The sequence below is a fragment of the Schistocerca americana genome, unplaced genomic scaffold (assembly GCF_021461395.2).
Source record: "Schistocerca americana isolate TAMUIC-IGC-003095 unplaced genomic scaffold, iqSchAmer2.1 HiC_scaffold_47, whole genome shotgun sequence".
In the NCBI taxonomy this organism is placed as follows: domain Eukaryota; kingdom Metazoa; phylum Arthropoda; class Insecta; order Orthoptera; family Acrididae; genus Schistocerca; species Schistocerca americana.
This window is the reverse complement of record NW_025726203.1, coordinates 327501-332500: the sequence shown is the minus strand read 5'-3', so window position 1 is coordinate 332500 and position 5000 is coordinate 327501. Positions and strand designations below refer to the sequence as shown.

The 5000-nt window shown below is 50.9% G+C and overlaps 1 non-coding gene across 1 annotated transcript in view; it reads right to left on the bottom strand.

The window, feature by feature from the left end:
- The window catches only part of LOC124584028, a 1910-nt gene extending 1205 nt beyond the window's left edge, over positions 1-705 (bottom strand). The window contains exon 1 of the ribosomal RNA XR_006974447.1: positions 1-705. This exon is cut by the window's left edge and continues 1205 nt beyond it. This is a non-coding gene — a ribosomal RNA (small subunit ribosomal RNA).
- Positions 706-5000: the final 4295 nt, after the last annotated feature.

Here is a 5000-nt window from a genome sequence, read left to right as displayed (position 1 = left end):
ACATGCCAGTTAAACACCGACGGGCGGTGAACCAACAGCGTGGGACACAAATCCAACTACGAGCTTTTTAACCGCAACAACTTTAATATACGCTATTGGAGCTGGAATTACCGCGGCTGCTGGCACCAGACTTGCCCTCCAATAGATACTCGTTAAAGGATTTAAAGTGTACTCATTCCGATTACGGGGCCTCGGATGAGTCCCGTATCGTTATTTTTCGTCACTACCTCCCCGTGCCGGGAGTGGGTAATTTGCGCGCCTGCTGCCTTCCTTGGATGTGGTAGCCGTTTCTCAGGCTCCCTCTCCGGAATCGAACCCTGATTCCCCGTTACCCGTTACAACCATGGTAGGCGCAGAACCTACCATCGACAGTTGATAAGGCAGACATTTGAAAGATGCGTCGCCGGTACGAGGACCGTGCGATCAGCCCAAAGTTATTCAGAGTCACCAAGGCAAACGGACCGGACGAGCCGACCGATTGGTTTTGATCTAATAAAAGCGTCCCTTCCATCTCTGGTCGGGACTCTGTTTGCATGTATTAGCTCTAGAATTACCACAGTTATCCAAGTAACGTGGGTACGATCTAAGGAACCATAACTGATTTAATGAGCCATTCGCGGTTTCACCTTAATGCGGCTTGTACTGAGACATGCATGGCTTAATCTTTGAGACAAGCATATGACTACTGGCAGGATCAACCAGGGAGCTGCGTCAACTAGAGCTGAGCAGCCGGCCGCCCGGGAGTGTGTCCCGGGGGCCCGCGCGAACACGCAAGCGTCCGCTCAATTATTCTGCAAACAGGAGGAGGCTGAGCTCCCCTGCACCATACACCTCGAAACCCTCTCAGGTCCCGGCGGCGCGCAGCGCCGTCCTAAGTACTTGGTCGGGTTCGAGAGAGGCGCAATCGCCCGGAGTTTGGCGAGTAGACGCTTTAGGTGCGACCACCCGTGCTCCCAACTGAGCTTGCCGCTGCCGACAGAGGCCCGGGAGCGTGCTGTCGTGGCATTGCCGGCGGGAGACAACACGCGCCACCTACGGTGACCGGCAGCTCCAACGCCAGCGCCACAGAAGGACAAAAGCCCCACTTGGGTGCCGAAGCGAACTCTCCCAGCACAGCGCACGCGCCAACACGTCCGCACAGCTGCGATACAAACCACCTGCGAGAACCGCAGAGGCGACCGAGCAGCAGACGGCGTCGCGGCGCCGAGCGCCGGGCGGCGGCGCATCCTCAGCGCACACAGTCCTCAATCGGACCAGCACACTGCAGATGTCCACCGCGCTTCGCACCGGGCCCGCGAGGACCTACTTTGGCCGCACGGCGCCGCGTGCAGGGTGCGCCGGCGCGCAGCTGCGCCGCCTGCCGCCTCCGTCGGCCGGCGCGCCTGCCACTGGCCGCCCCCACCAGCCGGCTGTAGCGCGTGCGCCCACGCACCGCGCGGCCAGCACGCCGGGAGGCCCCCCCTCACCGGCCGGGGACGGTCCCACCCAGCCACCGCCGCGTATCGCTTCACACCCAGATGCCATTCACGTTCGTGGGCATGGTGGGTATCGCTGGAACAACCGGTTGGTAGCTCAACCGATCGTCGCCATCACTGATTCACCTCTAGCGAGAACAACCGCACCACAACGGTTTACCAGTTGTTCATTTGCGTAACGTCACCAGCAAACGTAGGCGTCCATCGCCATTTGCAAATTCAACGATTGTTGCATGCCTGTGTCAGGTGTCACGACACACTATGTCTGCCCACATACACGCAACAACATGTGCACGCTTCGCGAACACGTGGAAGGTGGCCCCCGTACGTATGCGATGTCCATTGCGCGAACGACTGTCAACCGGCCTCTGTCGCATGTCGCAGATGTGGAACGCAGTGCACCATGCTATCACGGTGTGTGAGAAGAGACGACTACGTCTGACAACACGCGCCACTACATCAACAGACGGCTCATGCTGATCGCCATCCAGGGCATACCACACTGCAATCCAGCTCTTATAGGGAGACGACACGTAGCTGAGTGCACAACATTTGGACCGCATGGTTCGCCGTTGTTGGCGCAGTCGTTGTACGGTCACATGTACCACGATGTATCATTCAGTACATGAGGACCAATGTGCAGTACAGTGTGTGATTTGGACGTACAACATCAGCGGACAGTTGACACAGGCCGTACCACAGCGTAGGCTAAGTGCTTCGCCATGCAAATGCCAATGAACAACTGCAAATGCCAATGAACAACTGCAAAGGGCATTGAGCATGTACGTCCTGCTGCCATCCACATTACAGTGTATAGCTGCAAGGTGTTTAACATGAAGCGATACACTGGGGACCGGGCAGTGCGAGTAGCAAACTATATTGCGGGGGTTGCAGTTAGGCAACACTACACTAATTTAACGCGTCGTATGACAATTACAGAGCAGGTTAAGGCCCAACGTGTGTTGGGTTAAGGCCCAACGTGTGTTGGGTTAAGGCCCAACGTGTGTTGGGTTAAGGCCCAACGTGTGTTGGGTTAAGGCCCAACGTGTGTTGGGTTAAGGCCCAACGTGTGTTGGGTTAAGGCCCAACGTGTGTTGGGTTAAGGCCCAACGTGTGTTGGGTTAAGGCCCAACGTGTGTTACGTTACGGCGCAACGTGGGTTACGTTACGGCGCAACGTGGGTTGCGTTACGGCGCAACGTAGGTTACGTTACGGCGCAACGTAGGTTACGTTAAGGCGCAACGTAGGTTACGTTAAGGCGCAACGTAGGTTACGTTAAGGCGCAACGTAGGTTACGTTAAGGCGCAACGTAGGTTACGTTAAGGCGCAACGTAGGTTACATTAAGGCGCAATATAGGTTACATTAAGGCGCAATATAGGTTACATTAAGGCGCAATATAGGTTACGTTAAGGCGCAATATAGGTTAGGTTAAGGCGCAATATAGGTTACGTTAAGGCGCAATATAGGTTACGTTAAGGCGCAATATAGGTTACGTTAAGGCGCAATATAGGTTACGTTAAGGCGCAATATAGGTTACGTTAAGGCGCAATATAGGTTACGTTAAGGCGCAATATAGGTTACGTTAAGGCGCAATATAGGTTAGGTTAAGGCGCAATATAGGTTAGGTTAAGGCGCAATATAGGTTAGGTTAAGGCGCAATATAGGTTAGGTTAAGGCGCAATATAGGTTACGTTAAGGCGCAATATAGGTTACGTTAAGGCGCAATATAGGTTACGTTAAGGCGCAATATAGGTTAGGTTAAGGCGCAATATAGGTTACGTTAAGGCGCAATATAGGTTACGTTAAGGCGCAATATAGGTTACGTTAAGGCGCAATATAGGTTAGGTTAAGGCGCAATATAGGTTAGGTTAAGGCGCAATATAGGTTAGGTTAAGGCGCAATATAGGTTAGGTTAAGGCGCAATATAGGTTAGGTTAAGGCGCAATATAGGTTACGTTAAGGCGCAATATAGGTTACGTTAAGGCGCAATATAGGTTAGGTTAAGGCGCAATATAGGTTACGTTAAGGCGCAATATAGGTTACGTTAAGGCGCAATACAGGTTACGTTAAGGCGCCATACAGGTTAGGTTAAGGCGCCATACAGGTTAGGTTAAGGCGCAATACAGGTTAGGTTAAGGCGCAATACAGGTTAGGTTAAGGCGCAATACAGGTTAGGTTAAGGCGCAATACAGGTTAGGTTAAGGCGCAATACAGGTTAGGTTAAGGCGCAATACAGGTTAGGTTAAGGCGCAATACAGGTTAGGTTAAGGCGCAATACAGGTTAGGTTAAGGCGCAATACAGGTTAGGTTAAGGCGCAATACAGGTTAGGTTAAGGCGCAATACAGGTTAGGTTAAGGCGCAATACAGGTTAGGTTAAGGCGCAATACAGGTTAGGTTAAGGCGCAATACAGGTTAGGTTAAGGCGCAATACAGGTTAGGTTAAGGCGCAATACAGGTTAGGTTAAGGCGCAATACAGGTTAGGTTAAGGCGCAATACAGGTTAGGTTAAGGCGCAATACAGGTTAGGTTAAGGCGCAATACAGGTTAGGTTAAGGCGCAATACAGGTTAGGTTAAGGCGCAATACAGGTTAGGTTAAGGCGCAATACAGGTTAGGTTAAGGCGCAATACAGGTTAGGTTAAGGCGCAATACAGGTTAGGTTAAGGTACGACATAGGTTAGGTTAAGGTACGACATAGGTTAGGTTAAGGTACGACATAGGTTAGGTTACGGTACGACATAGGTTAGGTTACGGTACGACATAGGTTAGGTTACGGTACGACATAGGTTAGGTTACGGTACGACATAGGTTAGGTTACGGTACGACATAGGTTAGGTTACGGTACGACATAGGTTAGGTTACGGTACGACATAGGTTAGGTTACGGTACGACATAGGTTAGGTTACGGTACGACATAGGTTAGGTTACGGTACGACATAGGTTAGGTTACGGTACGACATAGGTTAGGTTACGGTACGACATAGGTTAGGTTACGGTACGACATAGGTTAGGTTACGGTACGACATAGGTTAGGTTACGGTACGACATAGGTTAGGTTACGGTACGACATAGGTTAGGTTACGGTACGACATAGGTTAGGTTACGGTACGACATAGGTTAGGTTACGGTACGACATAGGTTAGGTTACGGTACGACATAGGTTAGGTTACGGTACGACATAGGTTAGGTTACGGTACGACATAGGTTAGGTTACGGTACGACATAGGTTAGGTTACGGTACGATATAGGTTAGGTTACGGTACGATATAGGTTAGGTTACGGTACGATATAGGTTAGGTTACGGTACGATATAGGTTAGGTTACGGTACGATATAGGTTAGGTTACGGTACGATATAGGTTAGGTTACGGTACGATATAGGTTAGGTTACGGTACGATATAGGTTAGGTTACGGTACGATATAGGTTAGGTTACGGTACGATATAGGTTAGGTTACGGTACGATATAGGTTAGGTTACGGTACGATATAGGTTAGGTTACGGTACGATATAGGTTAGGTTACGG